The sequence below is a fragment of the Symphalangus syndactylus genome, chromosome X, assembly GCF_028878055.3.
Source record: "Symphalangus syndactylus isolate Jambi chromosome X, NHGRI_mSymSyn1-v2.1_pri, whole genome shotgun sequence".
In the NCBI taxonomy this organism is placed as follows: domain Eukaryota; kingdom Metazoa; phylum Chordata; class Mammalia; order Primates; family Hylobatidae; genus Symphalangus; species Symphalangus syndactylus.
The window spans coordinates 94,718,008-94,740,047 of record NC_072447.2 but is presented as its reverse complement, the minus strand read 5'-3'; positions in this window follow the sequence as shown (position 1 = coordinate 94,740,047).

The following is a 22,040-nucleotide window of genomic DNA, read 5'->3' as shown; positions in this document are numbered from 1 at the left end:
CAGATCACTTAAACTAAAATGCATTTGCATTAGTTTTTTTAATTTTATCTTCAAAAAAGACTAAGATATATTGTCTACTATTAAAAATAAATGTATGTAGGCTGTGGACTAGATTTTAGGTTTGAATGTTTCCAAAATTCATCTGGGTGAATTTGTTGCATTTTTTTCTAATTTGGTCTTCAGGTTTTTCTCTGGAAGGTGGTTATAAACTCCAGCCCTGGCCTGGCAGATTTATCAAGAGTGTAATTGGATTGTTTGCAACTCAATGGATAAATGCTGTGGGAATGGATACCCCATTCTCCAAGATGTGCTTATTTCACATTGCATGCCTGTATCAAAATATATCATGTACCCCACAAATATGTACACCTACTATATACCCACAAAAATTTTAGAAAAAAAGCTAGCCACTCTCTAGGAAAGCCCTGATAAAGGGCCAGGTGAGTGGGAGAATTAAGTTCAAGTGTTTCAGTTAGATGAGACAGTTGAGACACAGGATAATTTAAAAAATGGTAGCAAAAAAAAACATAGGAATTTAATACAGGATTTTACAAATAATTACACAAATTAGCATATGAGAAAATTCAGATATCATTGCTATTTACTGCCAATTTCTATCTGACTTGATCAGACATCTGAGACTTTTTTTTTTAATCTAAGCATGTGAAGAAACTAAGAGGACAGGAAGCCAGAGATCTTCCCTGTAACAACCATTTTTTGCCACCACTGTCAGTTACCTTGAAAATTGTAGCTCTTGACAGTGACTTTTTAATGACTGTAAACTCAAAGTTCTAGTGTTCTCTCACACTATAAAATAACCATGTGTACTCCCAAAAGCCAGAGATCATGGAACTCAAGGCAGAAGACAAAAGAGTTTCACACTTTAGAGGAACCCATCCATGACACTTGGGACTCCATGAGAAAGACAGGATCTCTAAAAAGGGTTTAGTGGTGTCCATTTTGTGTTCCTCAAATGATCTCAAAGATGCTACAAGTCTTAGTTTAGTTCCCTCCATATGGTAGCCAGAACTCTAAGGTTTCGCCTTAGTAATTCTTATTCATTGACCACCAAATGGAGAAAGCATGGGCTGAAAAAAGCCAGCAAAAGGGAAAAAGGGGGAGAAACAAATTGAATTAGTCTTAGAGGAGCCAGGTTAGGGAAATTTCAAGTTTTCTGTAAAGGCCAATAAAGTTCTAGTTAGTAAAGTTTCAAGAATAAGGGGTTCAGTTGACTTAGAAGTTCCCATGGAAGAAATATAAATCAAAAATAGAGAAAAAGAGAAAGGCTTTTTTTTTAAAAAAAAGTATAACCTGAACATCAGCTTTTAATTAAGCTGATCTTTGACCATAGAGATCTTTTTGAAAAAATATTTTTTAAATCTCTTAACAGATTTCACCTAGGAGAAACATCTAATATTTCTGGTTTTCAAACTAGTTTTCCTTTCTTTTTTTTTATTTTTATTTTTTTATTTGAGATGGAATCTCGGTGTATCACCCAGGCTGAAGTGCAGTGGCACAATCTCAGCTCATTGAAACCTCCGCCTCCCTGGTTCAAGGGATTATCCCACCTCAGCCTCCCGCGTAGCTGGGACTACAGGCATACAATAACATGCCAGGCTAATTTTTTTGTAGTTTTATAGAGACGAGGGTTCACCATGTTGGCCAGGCTGGTCTCAAACTCCTGACCTCTGGTGATCTGCCCACCTCGGCCTCCCAAAGTGCTAGGATTACAGGTGTGAGCCACCACGCCTGGCCCCCTTTTTTAAATTGAAGTTTTCTACAAAGTGAGTCAGATACAAAACCAGTAACACGTTTATGTCTTAACCAAGCATGCACAAGGTGTCTCCAAAGAGGAGCAAGAAGCAGGCCTTACAAGATCCAAAGCCACTTCCAAAGACAACGAAAAGAAAAGAAAAGGCTTAATTAACTCCTTGAGAGCTGGCAGTAGACAATATGCTAGCTCAAAATGAAATAAAACTCGTATTCTATAGGGCCATATTCTTTTAATGAGGACCACCAACCTTTTGATTGGCTGCTTGGACACAACAGACCCAACAGTCTGCATGCTCCTGAGGAACAACAAGCCAAAACAAGTTCTTAGGACACAAAATGAGACAAATAGGAATGCAATAGCTGTTCATGGAAGAGAATGGATCAATAACAAATGGGTAGCCCAAAACTAAATGTACAGAAGAGTCACAATACAAACAAATGATTTTCTCCTGCTAATCCAAATTTGGAAAGGAAGGAATAAAGAGAGAATTATACCTTCTCTTCTTAACTGGGCACTACAGGCAGAGATCCAGAACCGACCCTGTCTTTTTGTCAGTTGTCTCAGGACCTCTTTTTCAGGTTTCTCAGCAATCAGGTTCCTAACCATCTCATCATCATCATCAGAGCTGTAGAAGTGGAAAGGGGATGATTCCTTTCCTTTTTGTCATAAGGGTCATGGCCAGCATCCCTATAACAAAGACAGGTTAACAAGAGGAAAGCATAACACAATCATGTGATCATAGTTTATATGACACAGGAGGCATAAGAATGAAGAAAACACACAGGGGAAGCTATTCATTTTATGCTTAGTTTCAATAAAGAAATGACAACTGTGTCGACTGGACAAAAAGAATATTATCTAATACTAAAAGACTGAAGAATGAAACCCAGAAAGGCCTGTCCAGCTTCTTCATCGCCTCTCTGTGCAACACTCCTTCCTCCCATACATGGAGCAGGACTCTTTCTAGAATGGGGTTCTTATAACCTAAAATCAAACAAGCTAGGTTAGAGAATTTCTTTATGTCCAATTATTACACCAAAATTAGGAGGGAAAGTTAAGGTAATAGTTTTAGGTGTTATAGCTGGCTTTGGGGGAAAGGAGTTCTGGTTTCTATGCCCCACCTTGTGGAAGAGGGATTCTAGTTTCTACAGCTTGCCTTGGAGGAGAATGAGGTTGAGAGATGGCAGGGCAGGAAGTGGAGTTTCTGAGGCTTTCACTTTGAGGTGTTGTTTTCTCATCTCCCACACACTATTAAAATTAGGTTCGAAAGATACATTACTATCTTTATACTAACCATCAGTACGCATTCAAATAAGTGGTTTTATTCTTCACAAGGGTCCTGCATTGTACAGTTGTGACAATTTGGACACCAAATTTAGAAGGACATGTTTCATGTTGGGTCCTATTGTAGTGCTTATGTGAGTCACAGAAAAAAACACAACTCCAATTTATTACTGTAGTATTTTCTGTTTTTGGTGTGTGCAGTGTGGTTTAGGTTGATTTTTATTTTTTCAACCTACGGATGTCCAATTTTTCCAACACTGTTTATTGAAAAGGATATTCTTCCTCCATTAGGTTGCATTTGTGCTTTTTTCAATAACAGTTGGGCAGTCCTCCAGCTGCAAGATCAACTCTTCCCTTAGTCTTCGGCCTGCCAATTTACCTTTCAGACTTTCCAGCTTCTGCAACCACATAATCATGTGAACCAAAGTCTTAAAAATCTCTCTCTTAGTAGACAGATAGATAGATACATACAGGTAGATAGATACATAAATGGATACTATGTATATATTTATATATCTATACCTGTAAATATCCTGTTGGTTCTCTTTTTTTGGAGAACCATGACAACTACAGCTTTTGTTACCAAAAATGGTTCTAGAGGGACAGAGTTTTAAGGATGAGTTTTCTGAATAGCTTCTGGAGTTTCTTGAATTAGTTCTATAATCGATTTAAATTTATAGACTCTGCTGTGCTCTCAAATAGTAATGACTATATTTCCAAAGTTGAGGAGAGTACTGAGAATCCATGGCATATTGTGGCAATAAAGATACACGAAATATCACAATTGGATACTCCTAATCAAATACTTATAAGAGGCAAGATTTTGAATGACTATGTATTTGGTATTTTAGAACATTCTTAACAAATTAGTGAATATAAGAAACAGGCTGGTTACTCCTAATCTTGCTGAACAAAGTGGAGAAAAAAGAGCATAAGCTCCGGTATTCCAACTGTCAGCCCATGTGTCACATAAATGACCGGAAGGTTTCCATGTCTGCCCTGAAATAAACCCTTATTGTTTGTACCCTCAGAGATGAGATTGCTTAAAAACAAACCAAGAGTTTCATTTGGTGAGTGGCTGAATCACAACCCAAACTGAATTTCAAACCTCAGAAAGTGTCTGCTGTTAAAGTGAGATCATTGATTGGAAAGAAATGGAATCCTAAAACTTGAAATGGGATATCTGGGCAGACTGTGATGAACCTAAGGATGCTGAGTCCTTAAATTTTCATGAGTCTTCTCTGTAAGTAGAGAAGCCTCTGCAACCCCATCTAAGGAGATTAATCCTACACTGTCTAAGGAAACTGTAATGGCTCCCCTAAGGTAATTGCCTTGCAAGATACTAATTCTTCTCATGATCCACCCTCAACACTACTCTTTACTTCTATACCTATAACTAGACTCAAGTCCCAGAAGGGACTGAAAGGTGAAATACAAAGTGTGATTCATGAGGTGCGTTACACTTCAAAAGAACTACATTTTTTTTTTCCAATTTACACATGTGAGGTCATGGTGGAAGAAACTTAAAGTTGCATTAGGCTAAATTTACTGATATGAGCCCACTAAACAGAGATTCTCAAATTAAAGTTGTAGCCCAGGAATTTATAAAGGGCTTCAGTAGTTGATTTGGTTGGCTGCCTGAAATATGGACCAAAAGGTGGCCCTCAGCAAATGAAGGAGAGATGTCAAAACTTTTTTTTGGTATGCTGTGGGTGAAGGAACTAAAGCACTTAGAGAGATTGGAATGTAAGAGTGCATTTGTCTTTTAAGATCTGCTCATCCATGTCAGTAGGGTCCAAATAACAAATCTTTTACCATGAGAAAAGAAAATGTTAGGGGAGCTTTAGCATCCTTGAACACCTCTATGGTCATCCTTCTCTGTGAGTCAGAACTTACACTGGAAACTACTGCCACCGAATTGGGAAATCTAAATGCAATAAGGGAAATTGGATCTTAAGGTGGCAGGGTCAAGTGGCAGCACTCAATTCCCCCCAAAAAGGTGGGCATGGTTACTATAATGGACATCAGAGTCAAAGAAGTAATCAGAATAATCTGACTTAAAGAGACCTATGGTGTTGGGTATTTAATCACAGTGTTTCTAAAAGTGAAATTGATAGGAAACCTACTAAATTCTTACTTTGTATAAATAGAAAATGTTTAGGTAAAGTGAACAAACATCTAGCTTGAATTGTAAAAAGAGATAGTAGTTGTGACCTCTTAATCAATTCCCAGACATGAAGCCAGTTTACAGACCCAGAACCCCTTTAATGAAAGAAAGACTGGGTCCACTTGGGAAAAGAGTCTGTTACATTGCCAAAAATTTACACAGTTAATCTTACTACAAGCACTCTCCCAAGAGATTTATGTCTTTTCACCATGATGGCTGTGCAGTGAGAAAAACGACATAATCAGAAACTTTCAAGAATTACTGCATACTGACTCTGAACTGACACTAATAACGTCACTCTGTTGCACCAAAGTAAGAACTTATAGTGGTCAGATGATCAATGATGTTTCAGCTCTGGTCCACCTTCAGGGTCTAGAGGGTGCCCCAAATCATTCTGTGCTTAATTCCCTAGTTTCATAATCTATAATTGGTATAGATAATCTCAGGAACTGGCACAGTCCCCACATGGGTTCCCTGACTTGTGGAATGAAGGTCATTATGGTAGGAAAGGTCATGTGGGAGCCAGTATATATTAGTACATTCTCACACTGCTATAAAGATACTACCCAAGATTGGGTAATTTATGAAGGAAAGAGGCTTAATTGACTCACAGTTCTCCATGGCTGGGGAGGCCTCGGGAAATTCACAATCATGGCAGAAGGTGAACGGGAAGCAAGGACCTTCTTCACATGGTAGCAAGAGAGAGAAGAGTGAGCAAGGGAAATGCCAGATGCTTATAAAACCATCAGATCTCATAAGAACTCACTCACTATCACGAGAACAGTATGAGGGAAACTGCCCCCATGATCCAATCACCTCCCTCCATTGACATGTGGAGATTACAATTCCAGATGATATTTGGGTGGGGACACAGAGCCAATCCATATCACAGTAGAACTGCCACTACCTGGAAGAATAGAAAACAAAAAGAGAGGCTGGGCACAGTGGCACACGCCTGTAATCCCAGCACTTTGGGAGGCTGAGGCGGGCGGATCACGAGGTCAGGAGATTGAGACCGTCCTGACTAACATGATGAAACCCCGTCTGTACTAAAGATACAAAAAATTAGCCAGGCATGGTTGCAGGCGCCTGTAGTCCCAGCTACTCGGGAGGCTGGGGCAGGAGAATGGCCTGAACCTGTGAGGCGGAGCTTGCAGTGAGCCGAGACGCGCCACTGCACTCCAGCCTGAGCGACAGAGAGAGACTCCGTCAAAAAAAAAAAAAAAAAAAAAAGAAAAGAAGAAAAAAAAAAGAAATGCCATATTCCTGGATAGACTGTAGTGACTAGCATCAGCACAGTGGGCATTAAGGATGCAGGAGCAGTGATAATCAGCATATCTCTATTCAGGTCACCTACTTGGTATGTATAGAAAACAAATTTTGGATGATTGCAATAGATTATCATACTGTTAACCTGGTGGTTGCTCCAACTGCAGCTGCTGTACCAAATGTGAAAATCCACATATCCTCTGGCACCTGGTATGGAGCTGTTGATCTGGAAAATGTTTTTATCTCTTTACCTTTTAGTAAGAGCCATGAGAAGCAGCTAAATTTCAGCTTGTATGACCAGCAATAAAGCTTCACTGTCCTAACTCAGGGGGTATATTAACTATTCTGTCTTATGTCATAATTTTTCAGAGATTTTGATCACCTTTTTCTTCTATAAGAAGTCACATTGGTCAAATACACTGGTATCATTATGCTGATTTGGATCTATAGAACAAGAGGTAGCGATAATTCTAGAATAAATGGTAAGTTATTTGTCTGTGAGAGAGTAGAAAATAAATCTCAGTAAACATCAGAGACCTTTATCAGAGCGAAATAGCTATAGTACAGTGGTTTTGTCATGTAAATATATCCCTTATAAGCTGAAGAATAAGTTTTTGCATGAGACCCCTCCAACAACCAAAAAAGTTGCACAATGCTTAGTGAACCTTTCTGAATTTTAAAGGCAACATATTCCTCATTCTTGTATGCTATCTTGGCCTATTTATTGAGTAACCCAAAAAGCTTTCAGTTTTGAGTAGGGCTCAGAACAAGAGAAGACTCTGCCACAGATGCAGGATGCTGTGCATGCTGCTCTGTCACTTGAGCTATATGATGCAGCAAATAAAATGGAACTTGAAATGTTCATGTCAGATAGGGATGCTGTTTGGAGCCTTTGGTAGGACCTTATAGATAAATCACAGTGCAGGGCCTCAGGAATTTGTAGGAAACTCTGCTATTCTCTGCAGATAACTACTTTTCTTTTGAGAGACAGCCCTTGACCCATTATTGGGCCATGGCAAAGACTGAATGCTTAACCACAGGCCACCAAGTTACCATGTAACTGAAACTGCCCATAACTAACTAGATATTCTCTGACATACCAAGCCATAAGGTTAAGAAAGTATAGCAGAACTTCATTATGAAATGAAAGCAATAACTCCAGATTGAGCTTCAGCAGGCTCTAAATGCAAAGATGTGTTATATGAAGCAGTGACCTAAATGCCTATGGTCCCCACTCTTTCTCCCAACCTGCCCCTATGGCCTATTTGGAAGTTTCCTACGATCATTTGATAGGGGAAGGGAAGACCTGGGCCTGGTTTGCAAATGGTTCTGTGTGATATGTAGGCATTACCTAAAAGTCAATAGTTAGAGAACTGCAGCTCCTTTCTGGACATACCTGAAAAACAGTATTGAAGAAAAATCCTCCTAATGGACAGAACCTCAAGAAGTGCACCTGGCTGTTTACTTTGTTTGGAAGAAGAAATGGCCAGATTTGCAGTTATGTGTCAACTCATGGCAATGGTTTGGCTTAAAGGTTAGAAAATTTATAGAACATCATTTGAAAATAGTTGTCAAGGAAGGCTGGGGAAAAGGCATGTGGATAGACCTCTCAGAATGGGTGAAGAATTTGAAGATATTTGTATTCCATATAAATGCTTAACAATGGGTGACCTTAGTAGAGAAATTTTTTAATAATCAAGTGGATAAGATCACCCATTCTGTGGAGGATACCAGACAGCCTCTTTCCTAGCAACCCCTATAATTCCCCAGTGAGCTCATGAATAAAGTGGCTATGCTGACAGGGATAGAGTTTATGTCTGGGTTCAGCAACATGGCCTTCCATTCACCAAGGCTGACCTGGCTATGGCCACTCCTGAGTGCCCAATCTGCTAGCATCAGACACCAGCACTGAGTCTCTGATATAGCACCCTTCCTAGGGGAGATCAGCAAGTAGATTACATTGGAACACTTCCATTATGGAAAAGGTAGTGTTTTATTTTTTTTTTTTCTTTTTTCCTTGCTGGAACTTAAACTCATTCTGGAAATGGATGTTCCTTTCCCGTATGTGCAATGCTTCTGCTAAAACTACCATCTGTGGACTCACAGAATGCCTTCCCATGTATTCCATACATATTGCTTTGTATCAAGAAACCTACTTCACAGCAAATAAGGTGAGGCAATGGGCCTATGCTTATGGAATTTATTGGTCTTGCTATGTTTCTCACCATTATAAAGCAGCAGGCTTAATAGAACAGTGGAATGGCCTTTTGATGACTCAGTTACTATGCCAACTAGGGTTACTATCTTGAAAGGCTGGGGTAAGATTCTTCAGGACAACGTTTATGCGCTGAATCAGCATCTAATTTGGTGCTGTTTCTCCCATAGCTAGGATTTCTGTGTCCAGCATTCAAGGAGTGGAATTGGTAGTGGCACGATTAGCTATTACCCCTAATGATCCACTTTGCTTCCTGTTGCCGTGACCTTATGCTCTGCTGGCCTAAAAGTCTTATTTCCAAAGGGAAAATACTTCTGCCAGGAGACACAATAATGATTACATTGTACTTGAAGTTAAGAATACTACCTGGCCACTTTGAGATACTTGTCCCATTGAATCAATAGACAAATAAGTGAGTTATTGCGCTGGTTGAGGTGATTGATCCTGATTACGAAGGGGAAATTAAACTGCTACTTAACAATACCATAAGAATACAGGAATCTGAAATACAGGAGATCCCTTGGAGTATCTCTTAGTGTCACCATTTGCTATGCTTAAAGTGAATGGAAAACTGCAACAACTCAATTCAGACAAAACTGCTAATAAACCAGACATTCCTGAAATGAAGTTTTGTTTACCCCACCAGGTAAATAGCCATGACCAACTGAGGTGTTTGCTGAAGGCAAAGGAAATGTTAAATGGTTAGTAGGAGAATGTAGTTGCAAATAGAAATGCTCCTTGACTTATAATTGGGTTACATCCTGATAAATCCATTATAAGTTGAAAATACTGTAAGTGAAAAATGCATTTAATACACATAACCTACCATACAGCATAGCTCAGCTTAGCCTACCTTAAAAATACTCAGAACAGTATTATGAGACAGTATCATACAACATATTGCCAGCTTGGGAAAAGATCAAATTTCAAAATTTAAAGTATGATTTTTTTACCTCATGTGTATCACTCTTACATCATCATCAAGTCGAAAAATTGCCAGCAAAACAATTGTAAGTTGGAGACTGCCTGTATGTTCCATGACTGTATGATGAGTTACAGAAATGAGGATGTAATTGTTGTAAATATTTTTTCTTATTTTACTGCAAACATATTTATACGTATATATATTAGTAGAAATATATATACATATATACATTCAACTATCTATATAATGTTGAGTAAATATCATTTTTCTTCTATATCTAATCCTCTTTTTATATAATATAAGGTATTTTACTTAATAGCATAATATTTAAGCATTTCTAACTGTATATTATAGTAATTAAATTCTAGAATATCAAGAAGAAAAGTGAATATTAAACAAAGATTTTGCATCCTTTTCTGGAGAAAATGTTAGTGCACTTTTAGTTGTATGTAGTAAAATGTATCATGTTAGGCAGAAGTATAAATTTGTAATTTTGTGTATTTTGAGATTATAGTTTGATATGCATATGAGTGCCAAATTGACAAAAGGTAGACTTGTGATGATTAATTTTATGTGTCAATTTGGATAGGCTATGTGCCAGTGTATTTGGTGAAACATATTAGGATGTTTCTGTGAAGGTATTTTTTGGTGAGATTAATATTTAAGTTAGCAGACTTTGAATAAAGCAGAATGCTCTCTATAATGTGGGTGGGCCCCATGCAATCATTTCCAGGATATAAGAAAAAGACTGATCTTCTCCGAGAAAAAGGGAATCTGCCCACTGACCTCCTTAGTACTTGGGCTGCAACATAGACTAGTCCATGAGTCTAGCCTGCTTGCTGGTCTACCAGCAGAGCTGGGACTTGCCAGCCTTCACAGTTTTGTAGTCACTTTCTTAAAGTAAGCTCTCTCCCCTCCCCTGAACCCACACACACATTCTACTGGTTCTATTTTTTTTCTGGAGAACACTGTCTACTATAGGAATAAAATACCATAATCAGATTGCACTAATCACAATTTATTCCTGAAATGGGAAGGAACCCAATGTCATCTAATACCTGAGCAGAACTGGGGATTTGTGACAAAGAAAAATATGGGGAATGTATATTCAGTGGAAACAAATAGTGTCTGCTGCAATCATATTTTGGATGTCTGAAATCTTGATTGTGAAATTGACTATTTTTACTAAGCACAAGTTTGTATCAAAAAAGAATACATCCTTCAATGAGGAAACACAAATGACCAGACTTCCTTCCTTCTTTCTTTTCTCCTAACCCAACTGTAGGGATATACATAGGGAAGGACTATAGAGAAAGAAAACCTCTGATTCTATGGGAATTTGTTCAGTTAAATAATGTGTACTGACATATTTGAACTAACAGTTAAAAAACAAACAGTAACAGATCTTTATTGAGCACCTTTTGCGTACAGGTTCTGAAGACATAGCAGTTGATAAAACAGGAAGAAAAAAATAGCCCCTAGAGATTACATTCAAGTGTTGTGTAGATTCATTGTATTAATGTATAATATGCCAAGTAAATATATCTCTTTCCATCTGGTTCTTAAAGTGTTTTAAATGGCTTTATTAATGCATAAATCACATGGATAATGGATGCAAAAATAGTTAGAAAATGTGAATAGTATTTAGCATTTGATACCACAACAGTGACTATCATCAATAATAATTTAATTGTACATTTTACAATAACTAAAAAAGTATAATTGGACTGTTTGTAACACAAAGGATAACTGCTTGAGGGGATGGATACCCCATTTTGCATGATGGGGAGTCTTAATCAAAATATCTCATGTACTCCATAAATATATACACCTACTATGTACCCACAAAAATTAAAAATAAAAAAATAAAAAGATGCCATTTGCATGCCATACAATTTATGCATTTAAATTTTACAATTTAATGGTTTTTAGTGTATTCAATTATATATGCAACCATCATCACAGTCAATTTAGACTTTTCTTTTTTTTTTTTTTTTTTTGAGACAGAGTCTTGCTCTGTCGCCCAGGCTGGAGTGCAGTGGCTCAATCTCGGCTCACTGCAAGCTCCGCCTCCCGGGTTCATGCCATTCTCCTGCCTCAGCCTCCGAGTAGCTGGGACTACAGGCGCCCGCCACCGCGCCCGGCTAATTTTTTGTATTTTTAGCAGAGACGGGGTTTCACCGTGGTCTCGATCTCCTGACCTCGTGATCCACCCGCCTTGGCCTCCCAAAGTGCTGGGATTACAAGCGTGAGCCACCGCGCCCGGCCTCAATTTAGACTTTTCAATCAGCCCCCAAAGAAACCACATTCTATTACATGTTTGTGGATTTGTCTGTTTCTCCATTCAGATCCATGCATTTTAATTTCATTTAATTTTAGGCTATCTTGTTTTGTGCTTACACATTTAGGATCATCATGCCTTTTTTGTTGGCTAATCTATTTATCATTGTATAATGCTCCTCTTTGTCACTACTAATTTTCATTGCACTAAAGTTCTACTGCTGCCACTGTGGCTGTAGACCCATCCCCTGCATCACGCCCACAGCTGCATGCTGGTGTGATGCAGGGGATGGGTTGGCCCCTGGATCTCTGGAGGTGACTCAGCAATAGGCAGTTCAGGCAGTTTGCTCCATCAGGTATGGGTTTGCTCATTAAGTCCCAGCTGAGATTCTCATCACCCTCCACTACACACCCCCCTTCCCCGAACTTATTCCCCAGAGCTAACCTCTTGGCAGTTCTGGGTTTCAGATCTCTGTAATGTTCCATCCAGGATATATGGAAGATAAAAAAAGAAAAAACACAAAATTCACCATGATTATGTTCTTCAAGTCCTGATGTCCTTAGGCATTTCGCCTTTCTTTCCACCCTTCAGAATTCTTTCATTTTGAATTATTTCTAAGGCATTTGGTTTTATTAAGCAGGAAAGAAAAGGAAATGGAAAGTCTAGGCCATCCTGTCTCAGAACCAGAGCTCTACATCCATATATAAAAATATATATTTAAGATTTGCATGCAGGAGGTTTATTGAAAAGTGTTCTTGTGATTAACACCTGTAAGAGTGAAGGAAGCAGGGTTGGCGGTGGCAGAAGTTCAATACCAATGCAACCACTACAACTCCATGTTTTGTATACAGTGAATTCTGGGGCTGAAATGATCTTTCAGAGTTTCCAGGTGAAGCAAAGCGTGGAGTATTTGTAACTTATGCAATAATCACTGGAAGTAACCTACCTCCAGGACAGAAGTACAATCTTGGGAGAGATAGTTTACTTTCACAGAGGGTGATTTTTTGAGAGTGTCTAAGCTGTGAGCCATTGGCAAACGACATTCCTGACAGTTTAGGGAATGAATTCCTAGATCTGCCAAATAGATGTCAGCACTCACTACACCTAGAGAACTTGCAAAACTTTCAGACTGAGACTCTAAAGCAGGATATTCTGATTAGGAAAATCTACAGTTGAACATGCGATATCTGTACTTTAAAATTCTCCACAAGTATTTCTGGTATGCAACCAGGGTTGAAAACTGCCTGTTTATTTGATTAACAGCATGGTTCTGATGGATACAGGCATGAAGGAGATGGAAAAAAAGAAAAAGATTAACATGAAATGGGAAGAATCTGTGAACATGTTTAGAGAGCCTACATCTTTCAGTGAGTCATGAAGGAAATGTAATGATTTCATTGATGGTGATAAAGAGAGAATTTTCAGTGAATATGTAATCAAGCAATATAAGTGAAAGCACAGCATGCACAGAAAATTCACGAGGTAGTAATCATATAGTGATTTTAATTATATGCTTTGTACACAGATCTGGGACTAATTTTCTGATATCATGTGCTGTGTGACATTCTGTAAGACAGTAGTCCCCAGCTTTTTCAGTACCGGGGACCAGTTTTATGGAAGACAATCTTTCCGTGGATGGGTGTGGGGTGGGATGAAACCGTTCCACCTCAGATCAGATCAGATCATCAGACATTAGATTCGCATAAGGAGCACAAAACTTAGATCTCCCACAGGTGCAGTTCACAATAGGGTTCACACTCCTATGAGAATATAATGCCACTACCAATCTGACAGGCAGTAATTCTCGCTAGCTTGCTGCTTACCTCCCGCTGTGCAGCCCAGTTCCTAACAGGTCACAGAGCAGTACCAGTCTGTGGCCCCGGGGTCAGGGATCCCTGATGTAAGATACTGAAACTTTTGAAGTCTTCTTTCCACGAAATGAAGTTCTTTCATTCAATAATGATTTATTGAATGTCTACCATATACGAATCACTTCTCTAGGTACTGGTGTACAGTGTTGAACAAGACAGTCACGGTCCCTATTCTTGTAGGCATAATATGTACCTCTTAAAATTGTTGCCTGGATATGATATATTGCATATACAAGTACTTATCACGCTGCTTAGTACATGTGGGCTCAGTGAGCTGCTTAGTACGAGTGAGCTTAGTACATGTGAGCTTAGTATATGTGAGCCAGCTGTTGTTTGTGTTAATAGCATAATTACACCTGGAGCAGGATGTCTAGTGACCTGTAAACAGATAGTAAAGACCAGTTACAGCAAGATATTTAAAACCAAATTTAAGACTTTTGACATACATTCATAAATTATAGAAAGGAGTTGTGGATTTTCTTTTTTAAGTTATATTTTATTTCTAATTGCAAATAGTAATTTTATATATTTATGGGGTACAGAGTGGTGTTTTGTTACATGTACATTGTGGAATAATCAAATATGGTCAATTAACATATTTATCACACCCAAATACTATCATTTCTTTGTGGTGAGAGCATTTAAAATCCTTTTTTTTTGCTGTTTTGATATAAACAATATATTATTATTATCAATTACAAATTAGGTATAGAAGAAAAGTTCCCCAACAAGAAAATCCACGTATGACAATCCAACAGCTAACATCATACTCAGTGTGAAAAGTTGAAGCCTTTTCCTCTAAGATAAGGAAAAAGACAAGAATGTGGCCTGTCTTTCTAAACATTTTTTAAACATGGCAAATACTTTTTAAAACATATTTTTAAACTTACTGTCCAATACACCAAAACAGTCAAATGGGGAAAGTTAATTTCTTCAAGAATGGAAGGTGGAAAAATTGCATTTTTATATGAAGAAAAGTAATCTCACATCCTCACATCATACATAAAAGATAAATCAAGATGGACCACAGAGAAAAAGGTAAAATTTCAAAATACAAGGTAAAAGAAATCATACTACAATACCTCCATTCATTAAATGAAGGGAAGGAAATCTTAAGTCATAAGAAATAATAAGCATAATAAAAAAATTGAAAAACTAGACTTCACCAAAATGTAAAACTTCTTAGCAAAATACCCTGTTAAGAAAATTAATAGGCCAGGCGCGGTGGCTCACGCCTGTAATCCCAGCACTTTGGGAAGCAGAGGCAGGTGGATTGCCTGAGCTCAGGAGTTCACGACCAGCCTGGGGAACATGGTGAAACCCCATCTCTATTAAAAACACAAAAAATTAGCTTGGCATGTTGGTGTGTGCCTGTAGTCCCAGCTACTCGGTAGGCTGAGGCAGGAGAATTGCTTGAACCCGGGAGGTGGAGGTTGCAGTGAGCCAAGATCGTGCCATTGCACTTCAGGACAGAGCGAGACCCCATCAGAAAGAAAGAAAGAAAGAAAAGAAAGAAAGAAAGAAAGAAAGAAAGAAAGAAAGAAAGAAAGAAAGAAAGAAAGAAAGAAGAAAGAAAGAAAGAAAGATAGAGAAAATAGGCAAGTCAAAACTAGCAGAAAATATTCAAAAAATATATATCTGACAAAATGCTGGTATTGATTATATATTTTAAAATCACAAATCTATTTAAAAACAACAATTTTTTAAAATAGGGAGATACTATAACATTCCATTTAAATAAACTTTTTTGTTTAAGAAATAGGGAAGTATTCTAACACACACTTCACCATTAACATGAAAAAGTCATCAGAAAGATTTTTTCACATTAAATATACAGTGTAGTACATTCACCAGAGTGGCTAAAATTACAAATAAAGACTAACAACACAAAATGCCATTTGAGTGTAAAGCAAATTAACTCTAATTGTTGGTAGGAGTGTAAAAAACCACACTCAGTTTGATAAGTTTAGCAGACTCTTAAAAATCTAAATAATACTTAATAGTCAAGAACTGGAAATACAGACATCCATCAATAGGAGAAAAGATTAACATTATATGGATAACTAATATTATTAGACCTATTAAACTCTTCGTCTGCCCCTAAATCCTTGTCAACCATGGATCTTTTCAACATTGCTATAGATTTGCCTTTGCTGGAGTATGGTATAATCACAATCATATGATATGAAGCCTTTTCTGACTGGCTTCTTTCACTTCACAATATGCATTTTAAATTCATCTATGTTTTCTGTGGCTCAATAGTTCAATTTTAAAAATCAATAGATTTTTTTTTTAGCTGTTTTTGGCCTACAGAAAAAATTGAGAAAAAAGTACACAGAGCTTGCTCTGGGGTTTCTCCTCTTCCTCATTATTATTGGTATCTTGCATTAGTGTGGTGCATTTATTACAATTGAAGAGTTAATATTAATATGTTGTTATTAACTAAAGTCGGTAATTCCCATTAGAGTTCACTCTTGGTGTTGTACACACTATGGATTTTAACAAATTCTCATATACAGTGATGTGTATCTACTATTATAGTTTCATAAAGACAGTTTTAATGCCCTAAAAATCTACCATGATATGCTTATTCATCCCTCCCTCCTCCCCCTTAAGACACTGGAAAACACTGATCTTTTTATTATCTAATTTTAATTTTTCCAGGATGTGAAAAAGTGAAATTATACTATATGTAGCTCTTCCAGACCAGTTCCTTTCAATTAGCAATGCACATTGAACATGTATCTAAACATTCACTGTCAAAACCAATCACCTAGATTTTGTGCTGTCATCATATCTGAGTTCTATAGTTTTGTATTTCATATTTATATCTATGATCCATTTTGAGTTTTGTGTGTGTGAGAGAGAGAAACATGTAAAATTTGTGTTTAGGTTCATATTTTTTTCTGCATATGTTAGACCAAATATTCCAGCACCATTTGCTGAAAATATGATTCTTTCTCCATTTAATTGACTTTGCTCTCTTGCCACAGGTCAGTTGAATATATTAGCATGGTTGATTTATGGAATTTCTATATTGTTACCTGGATCTATGTTTCTATTATTTGCTAATACTATGTCGTCTTAATTACCTTAACTTTACAGTAAGTCTTGTCATCATGTAGTGTGTGTCCTCAAACTACTTCTTTAATATTGTGTTGTCTATTCTGTCTTTTGCTTTTCATACAAACTTTAGTGTTTCAAAATATACAAACAATTTTCTGAGTTCTAATATGGAGTGCATCGAATATGCAGATTAAGAAGAATTTGAGGCACGATAAGTAAGATTAGGAGCCTATATTGGCTTGTCCCTTTGTATGAAGCCCAGTGGGCGCTGCATCCCTTGCACACCTGTGCATCAGCACCTAATTCTTTTGCAAGGTAAGCATTCCTTGCAACAGATACCAACAGACTGCCAGATAGTTACATGTTCCTGATACCTAGTACAGCCTGGGAAAAAGAAAAAACGTCCCTTATTCCCAATGTAACTTCCCCAGTCTCCCATCAATGAGCACCAAAAGCCCAAGAGATATTAGCTACAAATTCCTGCCTGGGGCGGGCGGGGGAGCAACAGGGGCTTCTCTGGAGTCCCATATGTGCAGCTAGGCTCAAGGTTTAATTTAGTAACCTTTCCCTTTTTTTAACAGTAAAAAAAACCATGCTCCCTAGGTGGAAATTTTATATGCCGATGATACATGTGATGCATTTTAGAGCATGTAGACACTAAGCACATTTACCGACTGCAGGCCCGCCTTTACATACTTGACCTCATCAGTATTTTATGAATATGTATGTACACGTTGCATAAAAGGAATTTCCCTTTAGACACTAGGGGCTGTCTTGCTTTTTGAGCAGCCCACTCTGCCTCTCAGTGAGTACTTTTGCTTTGCAATAAACTTCTTTATTTTGACTTTGCAATAAACTTTTGCTTTGCAATAAACTTCTTTACTCTGACTTTGGACTCACGGTGAAGTCAAGAAATTGAATCGGGCCACCGACAATAAATGGACATATTAATATTGATTCTTCTAGTTCATAAACACAGAGTAACACTCCATCCATTTATTTCTTGATTTATTTATTTTTCTCCATTAATTTAGAGGTTTGATTTCTTGCATAAGATCTTTGAAGTTTCCCCACATAGATCCTGTATATGTTTTAATAAATTTATATCTGAGTATTCCGTTTTTGGGTGCTATAATAGTGGTGTATTTTTTACTACAGTTCTTATTTCTATAACTCATTGCTGATATATAAGGCATCAATTCATTTTTATTTATTTTCCTTTTATTCTGCAACCTTGCTATATTTATGCATTAGTTCCAGTAGTTATTTTGTCAACTCTTTTGGATTTTGTTAATTCTTTGGGATTTTCCACATAAAGAACATGTCATCTGTGAGTAAATACTGTCATTTTATTTCTTCCCAGTCTATATATATTTTCTAAACTTTTCTTGTCTTGTTGTACAAGCTAAGACATTCCAATAGTACAGTGTGGAATAAGTGACAAGAGAGGACATTCTTGACTTATTCTTGATGGTGAGAAAGCATACAGTTTCTCATCTTTAAGTATAATGATAGTTACTTTGTGATGAACAGTGCTTTGTAAGTGTTCTTTAACAAGTATTCCTTTCTATTTTTTGTTTGCTGGGAGGGTTTTTCTTTCGGTCTAGTGATATAATCATATGTCGTGATTATTTTTCTTATTCTGTTGTTATGGTAGACTACATTATTATTAGAATGCTGAAACAGATTTGCCTACCTAGAGTAAATTTTAGTAAATTTTACTGAATATAGATTTTTAGGTTTGTGGGTTTTTTTTAAAAATTAAATATTTTGTTACACTCTTTTCTTGCTTACATAGTTTTTGATGAGAAATGACTGTAGTTTTTAATACTTTTTTCCATGGTAAGGTACCAGTTTTTATTCTGGTATTTATTTCTTTCAAGATTTTCTCTCTTTTTGCTTTTCTACTGTTCAAACATATATGCCTAGTAGCTTCTTGTTAAGTTCTCCAACTTGTGTTTCCTGTGTTTCTTGAAACTGTGGTTTGCTATCTGTTATTAATTTTGAATGTTTCCAAGCATTATCACTTCAAGTACTCTGTTCTCCTTTTTTCCCTTTTGTTATTACAATTAAGAATATGTCACACCTTTTGAAGCTGTTCCACAATTCTCTTCCTTTTCTGTTTCATCAGTTTTTTGTAATCTTTGCATTCTAGTATGGAAAGCTTTTATTGCCTTATCATTAAGCTTGTCTATTCTTTCTTTGTCCACATACTGATAAGCCTGTCAAGGGCCTTTGTTTTGATTTTTAGAGTAGTTTTTATTTCTGGCATTTTCTTTTAATTTTTTTTTTTTTTTTTAGTGCTTCCATCACTGTTCTTTTATGTTACCTTTTTTTCCCTTTAGTATCCTTAACATTTTAGTCACAATTATTTTATATTGTCTATCTTACAACTCCAATATCTATGTTGTATCTGAGTCTGGTTCTGATTCTTAACACTGTGTTTCACTTGCCTTTTTGCCTGCTTTATTTTTATTTGTCTTGAAAGGCAGACATTGTACCAGGTAATAATGTTGTGGGACTTTTTCCTTAGTTGAGCTAAAGACTGGATCCTTATCACAAGGCCACAAAAAATTAGGCTTGCAGGCAATTTGAAGAGTGAGGAGGGCAGGGTTTATTGGGTGAAAGAAAAAGAAGGAAACAGGGACTCTCATCAAGGCCACAGTCCCTGCTAGATTGCTTCCTGGTTGGCAGATTGAACTCCAGGTTCCATCCAGGAAGAGGAGGGGCCAGGCTCCTCCCCTTTGCAAACAGCATGAAACTCTGTGGCTCCACCCCAGCGCACTGCTCCCAGTGTGCAGGACGGCTGGAGTTTTTCTGGAGACCTTTCCTGCCTGGCTGTCTCAATAAGAACTGAGGTAAGTACAACTTTAGAAATTGGCCTTTGCTCATTGTTTGCTGTTTGTGTAGGTGCCAGAGGTTACAAAGTTCTCCACTATCCTTGTTGTTATCTCCACTGTTGTCTTTTGCTCAGAGAAAGCCTGTGCTGTTCAACTCTTTAGAATTTAATCCACTGTTATTGTACCGTAGGTGGTAAGTTATGAGGAAGTATATTGTTCTATAATCATCTGGGTAAACTTTAGTCTTTAAGTGGGCCTGTGTCTCAGGTCTGTAGCTTCACAAGTGTTTCTCCGGTGGTGTAGCCTTTTTCCCTGCTTGGCCCCTACTCCCTTCTTTGGCTGCAGTATTCTGAATTTATTTCCTAGAAGCACTGTTTAGTATTATGCCATCCTTTATGGTGTGAGATAGTAAGTCTGGAGAGGATTGGAGTGGAATCAAAACCCTTGCCCCAGTTGGTATAAGGTTCTGGCAATGTATTTCTCCTGGAGAGTATGCCTTTGTCATGGAGAAGAAGGCTTTGGGTTTATTCCAAGGTGATTATTTTTCTCTCCTCATGCCAAAGCCAGTAGGGGATATTTCTCAGATCTTCTCCTTGTTAACTTGTTCTAGTTCTTGTAGGTAAGGCCTGTGAAAGTTCAGGGGGCCCTAAAAATGTGGCCCCTCAAAAGATTCTAATTTTTATTCTAATCTATACTTAGTTTTCAACAATTCAGTAAAATTACCATATAAAGGCCCCTAAGAGTTTATGGCTGCAGCAGCTTTCCTCTCAATTACCCAGACACAGTTTGTCTCTTAGGGGCCCTCTAACTCCCTAGATTTCAAGTTGGCAGTTTGTCCTGGGACCTTAGTTCTGTGATAGGGCCAAGCAAAGTTATTGAATTCCAGCTGATTAAACTTTTTCCTATAAAGACTGAAGTGAGGACTCTAAATTTTACATGTTGGAGCTGAAATCAAAAGTCCCTGAGGACTTCAAATTTATTTTTTATTCCTAAAATATTTCATATTACATAGAGTTACTTTAAGTACATTTAAAATACTCATGTATAAGCTACAAATTTTGTTTTTAGTAGTCTATTATAAACAGGTCATTAAAGTAAATGACTACCCAAATGATGGCTAGTATGGTGTCATAATTTTTTTTTTTTTTTTGAGATGGAGTCTTGCTCTGTCACCCAGGCTGACGTGCAGTGGCATGATCTCAGCTCACTACAACCTCTGTCTCCTGGGTTCAAGCAATTCTCCTGCCTCAGCCTCCCGAGTAGCTGGGATTACTGGTATGTACCACCACACCTGGCTAATTTTTGTATTTTTAGTAGAGATGGGGTTTCACCATGTTGACCAGGCTGGCTTTGAACCCCTGACCTCAGGTGATCCACCCCCCTTGGCCTCTGAAAGTATTGGGATTACAGGCACGAGCCACTGCACCCGGTCGCCATCAATTTTTATAACAACGTTTTTCGTTTTCTTATATTTCATTACTTCATAAACTCATACACACACACACACACACACAATATAGATACACACCTATAGCATATAATTTATTTAATAAATGAGAAAAATAATGAATGAATAAGAGCAGCATAGACTATAAAAAACAAAACCAATACATGTTAACTGAGCCCTGCTATGCATTATTGTTTGTTACACAAAGAAGTATGAGACACATTATTTTCGATTAAAGAATTTTAATATAATTATGACAGGGACTTATGAAAAGTTGAACACAAGAGTTAACAATACATTTACATATATAAGTAAGAACTTCAATTTTCCCTTCATTTTCTGACCATTTCAGTCCTAGTCAGTATGCATAGCAGAGAAAGGTAGGAGACTGCACCAGGGATAAGTGCTTCAGGGACATAGGTGGGATCTGAGAGCCCCAGCAACATGAGGAGGGAGTTGCTGCACACAGGGAGCCTTGCTTGAAGTGTCAGAGCCTGACAGTAGTGAGGAGAGTGACCATGCTCAGAAAGGGACAGTAGGGCATGAAGATTAGCCTAAATAGGTTGACAAAGATTCTGCACAGACGTGTGAGCTACCACGGGGAGACAGAGCCCAAGTATAGTGAGAAGGGCATCCATGTGGGTTGCAGAGAATAAAAGTGGACAGAGAATGGGAGACTTTCCATATGTCTTATTGTCACAACTATATTTTAGTTTATTGAATGAAAAGATAGTGCCTCCTACTGCTTTGTATAGCACATAGCAAGTAAATATATTAATAATGGGAGACTGAGTTTTCATTGTCAGAGAAGACGATCACAAATATAGACCAAAAAAACTACAATGCAACAAGTACTGTTAGTGTGGAATTAGAGATATTAGTGTAAACTCATTGTTTTTAA